The sequence below is a fragment of the Eumetopias jubatus genome, unplaced genomic scaffold (genome assembly GCF_037043125.1).
Source record: "Eumetopias jubatus isolate StellerSeaLion01/CBP00866 unplaced genomic scaffold, mEumJub1_p1.0 scaffold_17, whole genome shotgun sequence".
Classification (NCBI taxonomy): domain Eukaryota; kingdom Metazoa; phylum Chordata; class Mammalia; order Carnivora; family Otariidae; genus Eumetopias; species Eumetopias jubatus.
This window is the reverse complement of record NW_028274823.1, coordinates 83,374,934-83,393,849: the sequence shown is the minus strand read 5'-3', so window position 1 is coordinate 83,393,849 and position 18,916 is coordinate 83,374,934. Positions and strand designations below refer to the sequence as shown.

The 18,916-nt window shown below is 41.9% G+C and overlaps 1 protein-coding gene across 2 annotated transcripts in view; it reads right to left on the bottom strand.

Annotated features, from left to right (window-relative positions):
- PRKG1 (protein kinase cGMP-dependent 1) overlaps positions 1 to 18,916 on the bottom strand; it is a 1,232,275-nt gene that overhangs the window by 428,716 nt on the left and 784,643 nt on the right. The gene's annotated exons all lie outside the window — the stretch shown is intronic.

The following is an 18,916-nucleotide window of genomic DNA, read 5'->3' as shown; positions in this document are numbered from 1 at the left end:
TCTTCCTTTCGGTCATGGTCTAAGAGGACTGTCCTGAAATGTCAGTTTCTAGTTTGTGACACATTCCCACGGCAGAGTGCATCTACCTTGGCAGACCACCTCAGTGCGATTAGAATGCTCCAATTGCCATCGGGTTCTAGAACCTCCCTTCCAACAACTCAACCTGGAATTTGTGTGCCATCAGTGCAACCAAAAATGAGCTCCAGTGTGGGCTGGAGAAATGAGGATCACTGAGCACCGCAGTTGACTCGGTTCAGAACCAACTGAATTGTTCCCATTTCCCTTTCCTCCAATCTGTCGGCCACACAGCCCTGGGGATGTAATTCTTTTCACCGACCTGGGAAGTTCCTGGTACTATCAGGTTTTGAACTGGGGCTCTTGACGAGGCTCCCAAAACATCCTCTGCTTTGGCCAGAGACGAAGACAACACTTGGACCCTAGAGATGGAGGCTGGGCATTTCCAGCTGCAGGACACCTCCAAAGTTAAACAATTTCTAGCTGTAACTTACAGAGCTTCCCTTTCAAAAGGGGTTTTGGAGATCTGATTGGTCTCAAAGAACATCTCATTCTAGAAATGCCTAGAACTTCCCAAAGGTTCATTATTCCTTTTTAGATTTTCTGTCTCTTCTGTCTCTTTCCATGGGGCTTTGAGCCATCTTTCCACTCATGAACACAAATGCGAGAGAACAGGTAAGGATATGTAACTGGCATCGATTTGCTACATTTTACTACTCTGGGAAGAACAAAACCAAACCCAAACAACCACAAAAATACTTCGGGGCCAGAAAAAATAAAATCTTTACATCACTGTACATGAGCAGTACATTTTTAAAATTTGACTCTAACCTTGGAACAGTTATATTTAAAATCTTTTCCTAAAAAATCCTCATCATTAGCTATATATCCAGTCACTTTTTAGTCTGTTTCTCACTAATGAATGTTAACTCTTGCCATGCTTTTAACGATGTACGTTGATACTGACCACAAAGGGAGCCCCGAGTCAATGGGTTTTCAGACTTTGTCAAAGAAGCCCATGGTGATGAAAGGAGGCAAAGTCTCAAGACTTGAGGCAGTGAATTGTCCTCCACTGTGATAGTGTGACGTTGAAAAGGGTGTCTGCAGGCAGGAAGTCGGTGGAGAGAGAACAACTCTGGGGAACCACAGAGGAGGCCCCTCCTGCACCACGGGGACCCCCGAGGGCCAATGGAGAAGCAGAGGGGGCTGAGCCAGTGGAGAGGGACCACGGCTCCAGCAGGCAGAGGAAGGGGAGCCTCAGAGGCAAAGAAGCAACTGTGTGCATTTGAGGAAGTCAAGTTTATGGCGGGAATTACCAACAAAACAAACCGAACCTGTGATAACCAAGAGCAGGAGACGGGGCTAGAAAGGTAAACAGCTTCCGAACATAAAAGGCCTCAAACCAACAAAATGCTATTCCTCTCTGCACTTGAATTCCTCAACGCCCGATAACGCACACTAGTCAATCTCTTTACCGCATTCAAAAGGCTTGAGAAGTTTATTCTAAATATTTTATTTAGGATAACTTTTTAAAGCCTATGAGGTCCCATCTCAAAGCAAGTGCTACCCTTATAGCCAATCGCTTCCGTAGACATCGACAATTTCTGTATTTAACTGCGCTATTTCATCCCGTCAACTGAAAAATCAACTACTCTTGTCCAGTGTGGCTAGGCAGCAAGCCTCAATATCCAGAGTGAGAAAAATCTCATTTTCTCACTAGTTTCCCAGATGCTTAGTAGTTGCCCTTCGGAATTCAAAAAATTCACATCGTTTCTTAAATATATTCAATGAACAGAGGGACCACAAATTAAATACGTGTACTTGTGATTCCAGTCCAGCCAGAAAGGCTGTGTATGTAGCTCAGAAGCTAAAGCAGTGGAAGATATGCTCTGGGCACATCTCCAACACAGTGCTCTGGGCTGGTGATAACCAGAGGCAGCATACTTCGGCGGGAAGGACCTGAGCCTTGCATTGATGCAGCAGGTGGGAAATAACTTCATCTCACCCAACTTAATGCTTCCTCTATAAGGCTGGAACCATTACCCACCTGTCAGGGTTGTTGTAAAAATGAGAAATTACAAGCAGTGATGCAAGGAGCCAGGCAAGCATGGGAACGCCACGCCGGGGAACAGTGATTAACCCAGGCTCAGACACCCTTCCCACTGAGCTGCTCAGAGCCTCTAGCTATTGTGAGCCAATTAACATTAGGCCACCGGGCAACCCCACTCCTCACGCTCCATTCACAAGACACCTCCCTAAACGGGCCCCTCCTCATCAGCGCCAAGGGCCTTCTGTCATTTTCCATTTCTGAGTGTGAGGCTCGGCAAGTCGGGCCTCCATGTGGGGGCAAAATTTGTTGCCATTCTTGCGTAATACGCTGCAGACAGTGCTTATCCCTCGGAGGACAACCCAGGCCTCTGAGCCTTCTCTATAAAGACACTCGTAGCATCATTTAGAGGGAATGAGGAAGGCCAACACTGTCTATAAGCTCTCAGAATCTCTATTTCCAAAGAAAGTTAAAACATTATCATTCCTCTTTTTTTCTTCTGTTTGAACACAAAGATTTCAGCCTGCACTTAAGTCAAAAGGCAAGACCATCTTCACTTGCAGGGAAATCAATCCTGTAACTGGACATGGCCTCGCTCTTTCGAGAGCTTATCGGAGGTTTCCTAATGGGTCCTCAACTTGCTGGAGGAGTACCATGGCATCAAGTGAGACAGAGGTGCCCAACATGCTTCTGGCAGGGCCTAGAAATCCTCTTGGCCTCACAGGTTTTCTAGTGAAGAAACGAGTGTCCATGGTCTAAGAAAGAGCCAAGTAAGAAGGGCATAGAGGGTTTGGAGTCAGATGAACGCAGGTCCAAGCCTAGCCTTACTATTCACTAGTGTCGTGAACACGGGTGAGCCCTCTGAGTGACTTACTATTCGCTCATCTGCAGAGCGAGCCTGTCACTAGGTGTGTAGTCCACTGGGCTCTGCTGAACACAGGTGGTCAAACTAGGGCCTGTCACCTGATTTTTCACTTCCCATAAGCTGAGAATCTCTTGGACATGCCCAAAAGGGAATTTGTTTCCTTTTTGGTTATTTAAGTACCTAAATAATATTCCTGATTTTGGCCCACAAAGCCTAAAATAGTCACAGCCTGGCTCTTTACAGACCACGTTTGCGGACCCCTGGTTGGGATGATGAAGACGACTGGGAATCTCCTGTAGGCACCGTATATACTTGGCACACTGAGGTGTTTAATAAACATCCCTTCTCCTCTGAGGGAGGCACCGTGGCTTTGGGCAAACAGGCACGAAATTAAAACACGATCTTTGAAAGTGCTTCGTTTCCATCACTCGTAAACTCTGTGGTATTGGAAAATTTCTTGGTCTCTCTGGAGGATCAGTTTACTTCTCTTCAAAATGAGACTATCAGTACTTTTTTTGTGCAGAATTTTCCTCAAACAAAATGGTTAATAACTTTAAAGCAAATGGGAGATGCCTGGTATAGTCAGCTATTTTCCAGAGAGTAACTCCTTGTAAGCTTCCTGTAGAAATCTTCGAAAATAAAACCACAGACGTGTATGTATGGACAACTATGTCATTCATCGTCCCGCCTGTCTAAGGAGAATTCCTGCCATGCTAAGTTGGAATATTGCCTTTTGTTTATTCTCTTCTTTCTTCTCTTTCTCAGACTCCTCCTTTGCGCCCAGCCACCCTTGCAATGAGCTGACCAACTTCTGACTAATTTGATGTTTATGGAAGAAACCTATGTCATTTCGAGAAAGTCTCTTCAAAGAGCAGAGAGTGAGCCTGCTTCCAATTCCCTTCCTCTGTCCCACTGGCTAAAATGCAGAGCTGAAAAGGAAACTAGCTGAGCCCTTCCGAGCCATGAGGATGGGACATGCTGGGGGCGGTGGGGGAGGGGAGCCTAGAGACTGTTCAGCAGTAGGCTGGAGTCACTTGGGTCTTTGAAAACTTTATGGAGCCACCATACCAGCTCTAACTGGCCCTCCTCCCCTCAGACAACTTCTACTCTTTCCTTTTTTAGTCTGTTCTATTTTTGGTTCTCCTCTTAGGTGCAATCATCTTATTTACTATATACTTTCTTGGTGGTGAAGGATGGCTTGGAATCGACCAAACTGTTACCTGTGATTTCTCCTGGGTGGTACGGTTAAGTGGATTGTGTATTACCCTTGATGCTTCCTTATATCTCCTCCATCTTCCACAGTGGATAGGTGATCACCATGCTACCAGAAATGTCCTCATCTTAGGGTCAAATTCTGGAAGTACTGAGGATTTGACAGAATAGGTAACACCTAAAGATAAGGCCTTGTCCCACTCCAGTATCCCTAAGAACAGCAGTAATTGGCACAGATCAGTGTCTACTAAGTTATGTCCATCATGTTCATTTTGACAACCAATACACTGTTATGAGAAGATGCAACAGTCTGGAAAAAACATAACCCTCAATCGATAATGGGTTTGGATGCTACGTCGATCGGCTATAATGGAACTGGTAAGAAAGAGGCAGAAAAATTTAACACAGATTTAGTCATTATTCCTGGGGGTATGATCTCATGGTCGAAAGTGCTGAATGTTATTACAAACAGCTTTTTAAAGATCACTTTAAAAGCAATTTAATAAATGATTACGCTGTGGAGATCCACAATTATACCAGAACAGGACAAGAAAGAATAAACAAGCCAAACTTCCCAGTATCAGTGTATGCGCACCTACGGCCAGCAATAAAATTTAAAATAGAACATTATAGAGGATTAAAGAAAGCATAGTATCTTTAACAACCCAGCAAACCACGTGCTCTGGAAAACCTCCAGATGGCTTGAAAAGTAGCTCTAGGGAAGACACAGCTGATCAACAAATGCAAGTCACCTCGGAGACTCCCAGTCCAAGAGCGTTTGACCATAATAGGAAGTTCGGAGGGAGTGGAGAGAGGTTATACGGTGAAAGCAGGACATCTCCCAAAGAAAAGTAGATTTTTAAAAATCCTGAAGGGAAATATATTTTTTTAAAAAAAGGAGAAAATCGGGAACTAAGTGGGCATAAAGTCATCAAATCCACTGTAATGAACATCCCCAGGCACCTGCTCCCCCAATAAAATGTTACACCCCTTTCCCAAAGTGGACACCATGTATACATCAGCATTTAGAAATAAATTATTACAGAATGCAAGCAGGCCTGGAGAAATCTGGGGTTATCAACAATAGGAGTTTTTTACTATAATATCTTCAGTGGCCCTTACAAGCTCTGTGTAACCCGCTTCCCCCCGACTTGCTAGAACAAGGCATAAGTAAAACTGACCTAAGACACCATTTTACCCCACCTTACTAGGAAAAACTCCCAAACAGACTAAGAAGTTGAAACAACAGGATAACAAACATCCATGTACCTACCATCTAGATTTAATCATTGTCATTACATGATCTACATTTTTCCATCGAGGTATGTGTCCATGTGTAAGTCTTTATGTGCATGTGTGTGTATAATTAGGAAATAAGCTGCAGATGTCATAATACTTTGCACCTACATCCTCAAGCCTGTGTCTCTTCTAGGATATGTACGTTCTCTTAGTAACCGTTAAGATGAATTCCCTAATATTATTTCGTACCAAACTTATGTTCTAATTTTCCTGATTGGCCCTAAGACGCCTCTTACAGATTTGTTTTTTTTCTGTCACCGGAGTCCATCAGGCTTCATGCAGATGGTAGCCTCTACGACAGTCCCCAGTGATTGTTATCCCCTGGTCTTCATGTCATCGTGCAATCCCGCCACCTTGGCCCTTCAGGTGAGAGCTGGGCTTATCAAATCACTTCCAAGGACAAGAATACAGAAGCGGCAGGATGTCACTTTTGCGATTAAGTTATTAAAAAGGCTAGGAATTTCTTTGAATCACATGCCCTGAGAAAAGCCAGCGGCCATGTTGTGAGGCAGTGCTGGGAAAACGCTCACACAGGAAGGAACCGAGGCCAACCACCAACCACAGGGGAGCTTGGAAACCGTCCCTCTCCCACTTCCCCCACCGCACAAAAGGGGAGCTCCGGATGAGTCTGTAGCCTCGGCAGGAGTTTGGCAAACCAGGGGAGGCTTTTAATCAGAGGCATCTGGGTCAGCTCTACCCCATTTCTCACCCACGAGAGCTAGGGGATAATAAATGTGTGTTGTTCTCAAGCACGACATCTTGGTGTAGTTTGTAACACTGCACTGGATAACTAACACAGGTTTCATTTGACTGTTATGCCCTGTTAGTTTCTCCTCATGTTCAAGAGTCCCCTGAACACTTTTTTCCTTACATGAGTATTTTGAAGGGACCGGGCCAGTTTTCTTATTCCATGCCACATCATCTGATGCCAATTTGACCGTCTCCTTGGAGTGTCATTCCACGATCCTACATCCTTGTACTTCCTCGAAACTGGAAGTTATGTCAAATGGCTTCTTTACAGTTTGGTGTTATTGGAAGGAACATTTCACAGGTGATGCTGTGGACTTCCATATTGCATTGCCTCAAGAGCCATCAAGTTGTCAAACTGTTCCACGATTAGAGATGCTAATTTTAGTACTTTCTATAAAGGGGCAACCACCATTTTGCTATCGTCAAGATGCTCCCTTCCTTTGTGATTAGCAAGTGATTGTCCACCACACCTCTGGATTCTGCGCCCTGTCTCTACTCAGTAACGCATGGAGAACTCCATTGGTCTAGAGGAAAGCCCCAGCACCAGTTGAGTGGTGAGCCAGTTGAGTGGTTTTTTTTTTTTTTTTTTTTGGTCAAAAAGCCATCAACCGTATGTTAAAACATTTCTAGTCTTTTCACACAAGGATTACGAAATATACCTATTGGGTGAAGAATAACGCTTCTTACACCATGTGCAGGTCAACTAGGGTGAAGGTTTTGGCCACTGAGCCCTCTAAACCACTGCGGACATTTACACTCCTTTAACAACTTGCTGCCATTTATTTCATCTACAGATGTGAAAACATGCACGGGTTGAACATTTTCAGAAGAATAAAATTAGTCATCATTGACTCTTCCAACGATTCAGGTATATTCTTCAGATATTGAGAAGTGGTAGCCCACAGCCTCAACATCCAACGTTACCATCATTTTACAAGCTCTCATCCGAACAAAAAGCTTCTCAGGTATCCGGAGAAAACCTCTAATTTTCTGGGTGTTTGTGGTCTGATTAGATGTGATCGTTTGATTCTAGCTTTCTTCACTATTCCAGAAATCAGGAAGAAAATATAAAAAGCAATGTTCACATATACCCTGAGTCAGAATCAGTTTCTTATTCTACAGGATAACACTTTTCCAAGTGAGAAGGCAGTAAGACAGTGAAAGGTAAAGGGATATATTTTTCTTTTCGAACATAATTAATCACTTGTGCAGAACCATCGTGATCTCCCTGTATGTGTCCAAACAGGGTTTTCAATTTCCTTTCTCTAGACATAGCGGCCACTGTTGCACACTGATGAGCTACATCTAAGCCCAGGAGTTAATAAGCCCGAGTTGGAATTTAGTAAGTCATTATTCCTAGCAATAGTATTATCCTTTCTCCACGGAAGGATCCTCAAATACCGACCGCAGGTTTCAAAGAACCATCTGGTGTCCAGGGGTCCTTCCTTACACAGGTTATTGATATTTAGCCATGATTGAGGTTTCTAACAGTTGGGCATACTCAGTTAAATTCTCTTTGTGACTGAAAGTTAGCTCAACACTGCAGAAATGAATGACCTTTAATCTTGTGAGGATTTTTCATAATTTTTGTTTATTTGTAGGCGGCTTCGGTCAGTTGGTGAGGATGATGGAAATGTTGTATAGAATCAAGGAAATTGAATCATTAGGGCCAATAGCTGAAAGCTGACATAATCAACAAGCACAGGGTTTGTCCTATTTCTTTGCCCTGAATATTTTAGGAAACACTGCTTTGTGGATGTAGCCTTAATGTTTATAAACAAGTTAAAACAATTCATCAGTCATCGCTGAAACACTAATTATTTCCCTTAGTGCTAATGGACTGCACAACACAGACACTCTCTCTCAGCACCACTGCTGTCAAGCGTTGTTTTTTTTCCTCAGGGGAAACTAAACTTCTTACCGCAAGTTTATTCAATTAATCTCCTACAGGCAACAAAAGGATAAAATTCTTTCTCATCCAGTCCATTTTGCTATACTTAAGATGAAAGGGACTTCTCAAACCATCCCATGTCTCTCCTTTTGATGATTAACAAGTGGGGACTACAAAGAGAATACCGCCTTTCTTCCTCTATATTCTGTTTCTGGGAAGCAAGGACCCCGGCTCATGGTTCCATGTTTCTAGAAAGAACCCCTTTCCCAGTGACAGAGAAACCACCAATGGACAATCTGGTTTATCCAATGCCCTTCCTCCAAATGAGAAAGACCTGGGAACTCACCCAGCTGATGGGACCACATAATGGGCCTCAGGTTTCAGCCATTTTGAAGGCCTAAGTGCTTAAGTAAATTCTACTCACATTGAGACTTTGTTGTGGGCTTAACCCTCAACAGCACTTCCACAAACAGCTATAGGACTAGGTACATTTAATTGAAAGATTCTTGGTTCCCAAAGGGAGCAGTTAATTGATTTTTCTTTTGCCGTCTATGAAAACAGAATCTCAAGAATTTACACACAAAGTGGGTTCCAGGCAAAGTTAAATTGGCTTATTGTATGAAGCCCTTCATCTCTTTTGTTGGAGTTTTTAAAAGCTGCATTTAGAGTGATGTGCCATGGGATTATGCTCATATTGGATGCTCATATTGGATTATGCTCAGATCGTTCTATCTGATCTACAATGTCACAGACCACAATCTAAGCCATGGCGTCTGTTGAGTATCTCAACCTACTAGCCTGGTAAACCCATCCAAGACAGAGATGATGACACAGACAACTCATGAGGGTTCCTAAAAACACGGCTTCGCCTGTTGCCAGTTCTTTACCCACTGTTCTAGAACTGCACCCTTGAAGGAGCATCAGGCTTCCTGTCCTGTGTTTGTAGAACCCACCTGCTTCCTCTTCTGCATTTCTCATCCTTTGTCCAGCTGCTGAGAAATCACAAATGAAGGTCAGACTCGGGGCCTTCAACCTTGAGGTTTCAGGGAGGGAACAGTTTTGAGCCTTGATGACAGACCATTCCCACGATTGTCTATTTCCCCACAGGCCAATCCCTTCCTACGCACCCCTGGTAGACCAGTTCTAGAAATGCATAGCTAGAACCCTGATGCCTGCTCAAAAACTTTTCCTATCTTTCCCTAACTTACAAAACTGAGGTCAGAATCCTCACTTTGCAATTTCCAGGGCAGAGCTTTAGAGCAGGAACCTGGTAGGCTGGCGACAAATGTGTCAGGCAGCCACTGCGGACAGGGGACACTGGCAGAGCAGACCGTGGGCTAGCATAATGAAGGCATCATCAGCTGACTGCATTTTCTCGTCTGTTCTTTTGCGTAGGCTCTCTCTTCACCTGGAATGTTCTTATTTCAGGTCCCACTGCAAAAGTCCCCTATCAGATTCAACCTGATATTCCTTTCTGGTTAGACCACCTAGTGCACTTTTTGTTCTGCTCAAAACGTTTGTTTTCTTCTTACAGTGTGGTCTCTTTGGTCCTGTCTCATTACTTCTCTGATTCTCAAAGATCAAGCACAGAGGGAACAAGAGCTTAGAAGAACCGGAATCTGGCAAAAATCATGCGGGTGGGGACTCCGTGATTTCTAAAATCTAAAACCCCTTAGTTGGTCTGTATGTAATTTGCCTAATTAATTTCTACTCTGTGCAGAAAACGTGGAGTTGTGTCCCACTTCTGGCAGACTTACCCATTTAGGGCACTAATAATGGAGGTCATGCCACAGCGACCTATTCTTCAGCATCAAAGTCAGACATCTTTTGTGGGTTGGAATGGAAAGGAGAGCCTGAAAACTCTTATTATAAGGGGAAATCATGTTGACTATACCGATTAAAGCTCTAAGGACCGAAGAAGGTCTTCTTTCCAAATTATAACTGCTACTCAGACGATAATTCTGAACACCGGACATCTTGTCTTCCATTAATTAGGCATTAATCTACTGATACAAACGCTTATGCATTTGATTTATGCCATGCCTATACCCACACGAGACAGAGGACACTTTATAATACCATAACAGAAAACTAAAAGAAAACGTAACATATCACAATTAATTTTTCAGAGGGGGGAAAAAAATACATGCAGGACTCCTGGCATTAACATTAATGTGATTGCTCATTACAGGTAGAACTACATTTCCTTCAACTGAGGCAATAATGAAATGTAGTTCTCCATAGCTGAATCAAGTATTCATGCTCATCAAGAGACATGACAGATATTATCCCAGCACTGAATCTTAGAGGGAATTCCTTGCACGGAACTAAAAGTTCTGGATAATCTAACCAACGATTTATCGGACTACAATCCTTACACTAACTAGAGGAGATATATTTAAAAGCATTTTTATGGAATGCTAACATTGTCCAGACATATCGCACACCAATGCCCTAACTATTGCAAGGCAGAATTCAGGAGACCTAAAGAAATGGCTAAGCAATCTCACACATCGATTGTTTTGGGAAACTTCCAGCAATTTCCAGATAAAGTAAATTCATGGATGGACTCTCTGACATGTGTCAGAAGCGTCAAGAGTTGATACTGTTGAGTAGAGAGGTACACTCAAATTTCACATTGGATGAGAACACAGTAGATGTGACCTTCCACTGAGAAAATTTGGAAGCTCCATGGCTTATGTTAAAATTAGCTGCCTGGGTTTGAAATTAGCTGCTAGTTCAAGGTTATCCCTTTGTGTCTGAAGGGGATTCCATTGCTAGGGTCAGACTGGTGTCATACAGAAGAAATGGATACGATTTATTGTGTAATGAATTCCCATTGGGTTTTTTTTAAATAAGCATCTTTGTATCACTAAAGATTTAGTATCTGTTCAAAAGTTTCCAAATTTTAAAAAATATTAACCTGAAGGTGCAGTGAAAAACATAAAGCCCACTTTTATGTGAAACACACTGCAGAGCTATAAAAACTTAATTTTTTTTCTTCCCATAATAACCAGCCACTTAATAACTTTACTAAGGATGAAAAACGCATTTAATCTTTTAATGAAGCTCTGGTAATAGCCTTTCTCCTTCAAGAACACAGTTCACTTTCATAAGCTGTACTATAAAAGATATTTCTAATAAAGTCTAACTTTTAGGGTTTTCTGTCCTTTTATCTGGTTTTAAGAGAGTGGTTCTCAAAGTCTTTCCTCTCAGGACCACTTGACACTCCTAAAAATTGAGGAACACAAAGATTTTTTTGTGGTTTTTTTGGGTTACACCTATATTGATGATATTTGATAGTCAAACACAAAAATATACAAGCATACATTCCATTAGCTATTTTAGCCTCTGGAGGACTCCCTCGTGCCCACTGAGGGAATGAAAATGAAAACACACATGACATACTATTAAGAACATGGTTTTGACCTCAGTGATCTCCCTACAGATTGTCAAGGATGCCCAAGAAAACCCATATTGTACTTTAAGAACCACCAGTTTAAAAGAACTCCCAGTAATGACAACAACAAAAGTCACAGGCAAAATAATCATGGGCCCAAAGTGGTCTAGACTCCAGGCAGGCACATCCGTCCCCTGGGAAGGATGCGGCAACTTGATGCAAAGCACAGGGAAGACGCACGGCTGGCTAGGCTGGTTTGATGCACAGTCAACACCCCAAGTCCTTTCTACATTTTATTCTAGACCTAGGAAAACTTCACACTCTCATGTGGTTTAGACAAGCTCCAAAACTGGACAAGGAGAAACTGGTGGCACTGAGCTCACAGGGACAGGCCACTGTGCTTCAGTGCATTATGTAACAGAGTCATCCATTTAGCAGTTGTGCGTTCCATTACGATCCACGGGACGCTAAGATCCCTCACAGTGGAGATCTTTGTGCAGGACCTGTGTATGACATTCTATGGAGCTGATGAAGGAAATATTACTGATTCTATTTTTGTCTTTTCAAAAATCTTATTCTCAGTATGTTTTAGTTCAGCTGTACATGTATTTATAAAGGAATCTGTATTACGTGAAATAATAAGTATATAGTGGACAGTATGCTAAAATTTTTTGTTAATGGGTTGCACACTCAAAATGATTTGGATACTATGTGATATTCTGTTTTATTAAAATGTTTTAGCCAGATAACAAGATTTAAAAATTACCAAATGTTGGTGAGGATCTGGAACTTCTTTCATATCATTGGTGGGAATATAAATTGGTTGGGAGATACTATGGAAAATTATATGGCACTATCTCTAATAATCCTCTTCTATGGATCAAATTTTATTCTAAGGTGTGTATGTATACGTGTGTGTGTGTGTGTGTGTGAAGAGAAATGAAGACCAACATTCACCAAAAAAATGGTCAAGAATGTTTCCAGCAGCTCTATTTATAAAAGCTCAAAAACAGCATCTCAATGATTGTTTTCATTAAAATGGACAAATTATGATGTGTTTGTACAATGGAATGCTATAGACCAATTAAATGGAATGACCTATAGATACACACACCAAAAGGGGCAGGGTGGGGGGAACCTCTCCCAGACATGACGTTGAACAAAAGAAACGAGACTCAGAAGAGTACGTACTGCATGATCCCATCAATATGAAGTGGGAGAAAAAAGGCAAAATTAATCTGTGATGGTAGAACTTAAAATAACGGTTCTCTTTGGCAGAGGAAATTAACTGGGAAGGGCACAGGAGAGCCTTCCAAACAACTCGAAACATCTTATGTATCTTGATCTAGGTGTTGGATATGTGAGAATATAGATCTATAAGCATACGTTGATCTGTACTTTTAAGATTCATACACTTCACAGTGCATATAATATACTGCATTTTTAAAAAAGAATCTTAGGCCCAAATTAGGAAGTGTCCAACTTAATTTTTTCTCCCATCAAAACTACAGAGGATCTGGGGAAACCTTTAAGCTCCTGAAAACCTAATGTAGAAAATAGGCTTTTAAGACCAACCATAAAGCTTCCTTTTTAAAGCTGTAAATCCATCTCACTCCTCTCCAGAATCTTTTCCTGGTATGGACCATTTTCCACTGTCCAAACATAATCTGATTAGCACCTGCTCTTCATTCACAGCAGGTGTATGTGAAGAGGCTGACCTTCATCCTAATGGCCTTTCTTACCACGTCTGGGCTATCCCCTGGCATCCCAGAACTAAGCTCTCTAGACTGAAGTCGAGAGGTACACTGCTACAGAAGACAGCAAGGAAAAGTTTAGAAAGTCTTAATATTAAATAACATAGAAGGGTGTAATGTTACATTAATAACAACATTAAAAGCCGTGTATACGTCATGAGCAAAATTACGCAAAAGTTTCACATGAATAGAAAAATACTAGAAGTAAAATCCTCAAATGCTGACAACCCACATCTTTCAAAAATGACATGACCATTCTTTTTCCCATTTTTTAGAGCTTTAAAAATAAAATATATGCTTCATGTTATTAGTAACAGTCTAAAAAAAAAAAAGAATTTGAAAGCCCAAGCCTATTTGAAACTCCGTCTCAATTTCCATGATTAAGAGGCTTTTAATTCTCAATGATTAGGAGTTTATTCTTGACTACAGGTGTCCCCAAGTTATGGCTTTTTCTTGGCGTTTCCAGACATTTCGCTAAAATGATATCCCAGCGTGGTCCATTCAGATTCTCTGAAGCAGAGACTTCTGGCTTCACATCAACTCTAGATCTGCCTTCATGTGCCTGGTTTGAAATCTGGCTCCTTCGTCCATATCCCATTTCAGCCATGGGGCCACTTACTCCCCTAGACCATACCATTCTTTCCCCACACCCCAAAACACTACCTCTGTTTTAGCTGGCTCAACGTCACCTCTGCAGAGACCAAATTCACAGGTGTTGGTGACAGCGAGAGATGAGCCACGTGAGACCAGCACAGGACTGTAGGCAGGTGGGTGAATCAACATCGTGTGGTAGACAGAAACATGGACAGTAGGGAACTTGATGACAAAGCTAGTATTGAAGGGATTTATGGATGCTGTGATTTCTGGAGAGCAGACATCCACAGCTCGAGGAAGATACATCAAAAGTCCGGCTCAGACAAAAAGATCAGGAAAAAGAAAAGCCAGAGAGTTCTGAAGTTCTCCAGGTCTACTCTATAGTGTTACCGTACGACTGTTAACTCCAAAGTCTGCTTTGAATAATTCTGTCTTAATTTGAATTTAAGAACCTTCTTATGTAAGGATGAAGGCTGCTAGACAATCTTCAGAAAGATAGAGGTGCAAAGTCAAAGAAGTCTAAAAGCAGTGGAGTGGGCTACCTTCGGAGGGAGCTAGGGCTTCCCCCAAGAGTCCTTATAGAATCTACAGAAGGACATCAATGCCCTAACCTATGATACAGTGGACACTTAGTCTAAAGGGAAGTTATTTTCACTTTATTTCTTCATCAACAATTAAGACTTCTGAGAAAAAAACCTTTGATTACTTGGATTATTTTTTAAGAAAACAGTAGGATATGCTAGAGTGTGGTATAAGGAGATTGGTGTAAAATTTACATGGAAAAGAACGATTTAAAGAAGTCTGGCATGTACAGAGGTGTCAGAGAAAACGAATGGGGGCTACAGAGAACAAATGTTAGTGATAGGAGAAATAGCTCTTCTGAAAAGCTTGCTTAGAAAAAACACACAATACAAGAACAGGCTATCTCTTGTCAAATTCTATTAGAGAGCATCACACTGAAGTAAAAAGACTGTTAGTGCGGGAAAGCCCCACTAATTAACTGTTAGGATTCTGCACATCAGAGCTTGGGTCAGCAGGGTGAAGATGGGCTGGGCTATCGTCATCAGGCAGGCAATATACCTTTAAGCTGGGCTAAATAAATGAAAAACATTTTCTAGAAGAAAATCTCCAATTTTCAGATTTACCTTAAAAGCTAGTTTTTATGTGTAAAAAAAAAAAAACCTGGTTTGGGCTAATTCTACATGTCTAATATATAGAATTCTTGATTCTGCCAAATGGTTCAATCATTAATACTAAATACTTAGTACAATTTTCACCTAGTGTGACAAGTGTCTGAAAGGACTATTTTTAACATAGTGAATATACTGGTTTAAATTAAAAAAAAACAAAAACATTTTGAGCATATGTTGTTTGTACCTGAACTTTACCATTAATATAAGAATTAAGAATTCTCTGGAATTAAAATTTTTGAATTATAATAGTTTTCTTTTATTGCACTAAATCTTGGCCATATTCGTGTTAGATCCACTTGTGGATTTGATTTCTCTCAAAAAGAAAAGTAAAACAAATCCTTCCTTGAAGGCAACTTTGATGTGTCTGTGTTTGCACAACAGACCAGAGCAGTTAAGGAGTTTTTCCCAAACATGGAATACGATGTTTACCCAATGGAACCTATCCAGTCAAAGGAAAAATTTATTTAACTCCTTGAAAAGTACTGAATCACTTTAAAGTCTCTGTATATTTTTATAGGAAAACTCAAGTCATGCTGCTCAGTTGGAATTGTCCTAGGCTTCAGTATAAACATACCATCACTTACTGTATATATACAAGGTAAATTTTAAAATGGCATGCTTATCAGGAGATTTCTAAGAAAAAAAAAAATCTTCCTCCATTTTTAAATGGTTTTAAACCTCCAGATTCATAGGTGGGCATATGATCACACACAACCATGAGCAACTTTTTGCGATGGTTCTAATGTGTCAAGAAATACATTTCCAACAATTTGGGGGCTGTTATTTATACTTGCAATGAATTTTCCATAAGATCTTTAGTTGACGTGTCCATTCTATTAGAGAAATAAAACACTAAATACTGATCTATTGGTTTTTCTGATATTACCCCTTTGCAGGAAGTTGGCCTTTTGTGATGATGAGAACAAGGACTTTGGGAGTGGGCCTGATTTGGAATCTGGCTGGGTGATGGTGGGGACGTTGTTCATTTTCATAACTCCAGTCACCTCCTCAAATCAAGTGGGGAGAACACCAGCTCCCTCAAAGGAGCTCATCAGAATCAAGTGAGATGATGTATGTAAAGTAGCAGGTGCAGGCCATTTTGTTCTTGTTTATGTTTTCTCCCTGATTTCCTCCACTGCTATGCAAACATTCTCACTGTGGGGGAGTGTTCACGACTCAGCCCCGATTTCTGGCACCAAACATCATGCCAGGTGCTCCCTCTGAAGGCTTGCCTTTCCTTTGCACCCTCCAGGAGGCAGAAAAGCAGGCTAGTCTGGTTTGGAAATGCCCATACTGCTCAAAAGCCCAATGCTCAGCTTAGGAGTTCATCTTGGTAAAGCGTATTGGTAAATACATTAATGACTAACTTCATTCCAAGCCAAAACAAAACAAAACGCACAGCCAACTCAAAACAGGACCTGTGATGCACATTCCACTTCTTGCTTTTTCCAAGCAGACTGATGTTCTCTCCTCTTCCCAGGATGGATCAGATGACAAACTAAGACACGTTGTCCAAGTCACCCTGATGTTTCTTGGCCCCCTTGACAGCATTTCCTCATCCCCAGCCAGATTCTTGGATTCCTCTTCAACTGTGGGGAAGTAGGTTTCTCTATCAAGTGGAGAAATCCAGGTGGCTGGGATGCCAGAAACCTACCTTCTTCACTTCCCCAGTAGCTTGTGGCATCCTCCTGAACCTGGTCATTATAGAATCATCTCTGTATGGAAAAGGCCTCCCTCTAAGAAGCACTGAAGTAGGCTCAGTGTGAAAGATTCAGAAATGAAATGAGCCTGGCTCCAGGATTTATAAGGTTTAAAACTACAACAAACTGGAGGAGTACCGAACTTTGTCACACTGCTTAAGCTTTGTATCCCCCAGAGTGTTGAGAAATGATCCTTAGGGACATGGGGGTGGAAAGGTAGCCTACCATCTGCAAAGGGGCAAGCCAGGCTCCACAAGAACCAAGAGAAGTCCCTCCGCTGAGGCCTCATCTTCCCGAGGACTGAGCAAGATAATCTGTAGGTGTTTGACTTCACGGGGAGATTTTAACCACAACCGCCACAATCGGGTATCCTATTATGTGTAAGGATTAGAAAGAATTTACACATGTGAAGGGGAGCTGGCTATATAGGACATGTGAAAAAATTTTTATAATCAATATATAATACCCAAATATCAAAGATCACACTTTTTTTTTTTTTAAGATTTGAGAGGGGGAGGGGGGGAGAGTACATAAGCAGGAGGGACACAGGGAGAATCTCAAGCAGACTCCATGCTGAGTGCAGAGCCCGATGTGGGGCTCAATCTCAGGACCCTGAAATCATGACCTGAGCCAAAACCAAGAGTCAGACGCTTAACCGACTGTGCCACCTAGGAGCCCCTATACTTCATTTTTTAAAAAGAATCAATATGGAGCCATCTGTGCAAATTGTTCAATGACATCGTGAAATTAAAGGCCACTTTTACATTTATCTGCCCCGGTGTCATCTTTAATGAGAATGGATCTGCTACCACAGTGTGGACCGAACAGGCTCATGAACATGAGGGGACAGAGCACCTCCTCGTTTATTCCCTGCGGTATTTCCCTTCAAACTAAAACTGGGCCAGCTATGTCAAGCTAAATTCTAATGCAGGTTTCACAGTCCTCTAGAAAAGCTCTATTACAGCTCAGAGCTTAAGAGCTTAATAGGTCTGTAACTTCTTTAAAATTCAAAAATAAAGTCTAAAATCCCTCAAACTATTTCCATAGGATCCTTCTTTTACCATCTCTCCCTGTAATTGATAGGAGGAAAAATCTGGGGAAAGCGGGATCATGATTTTGATGTTCCACAAACATCTCAAGTTCATTAGACTACATTGTTGTTCCTTACATAACTCATGCCCCCAAAGTAGTATCTTGACTTCTTCAGGCTAAAGTATACCAAAGATATGGTCAGTAAATGTCCAAATAGCCCAGTCCCTCAAAAGATGGCAGAACCCAGCATAACCAAGACCAGGTCTTGCTTAAAGACCACTACCTGTACTTGAGATGCTCCGGGAAGGAGACAGAAAGGAACCCAAGACAGAACCACCACTGGCTGAACGTCTGACACTGGGAGAAAAGGATCCTGAGCTCTTGGTCATTTAATACCCATTTGAGAAATGATGGCGCCTGCTTCCCTACAGGCGGTGGCTTTCCACGCAACGGAAGGCCCCTCCACAGAGCCTAAGCAATTCTAGGACACCATCAGTGTTATTCACCACTGTTCCAAGTGACAGCTCGTATGCCATTATGGAGCATTTATTTCTGAGAATATACCCTTGAGTGGGTGGAGGGGTAAGGGCAAACAAAAGATTGCTGAGGTCTGAGGGAAGGACACTATTAGAAAAGTACAATGAAGGGGCGCCTGGGTGGCTCAGTCAGTTGGGCGCCTGCCTTCAGCTCAGGTCATGATCCCAGAGTCCTGGGATCGAGTCCCGCATCAGGCTCCCTGCTCAGCAGGGAGCTTGCTTCTCCCTTGGCCTGCCGCTTCCCCTGCTTGTGCTCTTTCTGTCTCTAATAAAAAGAAGGAAAAAAAAAAGAAAGAAAGAAAAGTACAATGAAGAGGAATCCCAGGTACACCAAGGACAAAGTCAACCAACTGCTCAAATCTCTGGGTAAGGTACAGGCTAGTTTGTTGAGAAGAGCAACAATGTGCTAGACCTAATATCAGAGCAGCCTGCAGTTCTGGAACCAACATGGCACAGTCTAGGAGTATTGGCTCTGAAGCTATGGCCTCTACTCGTGACTAGCTGTGGAACTTTACAGCCTCAGTTTTCTTATCTGTAAAATGGAAATTATGTTAGCATTTACTTTATAAATTTTTAAGGATTAAATATATCAAGTGTTTTGAATACTGCTTGGCATCTACTCAAACAT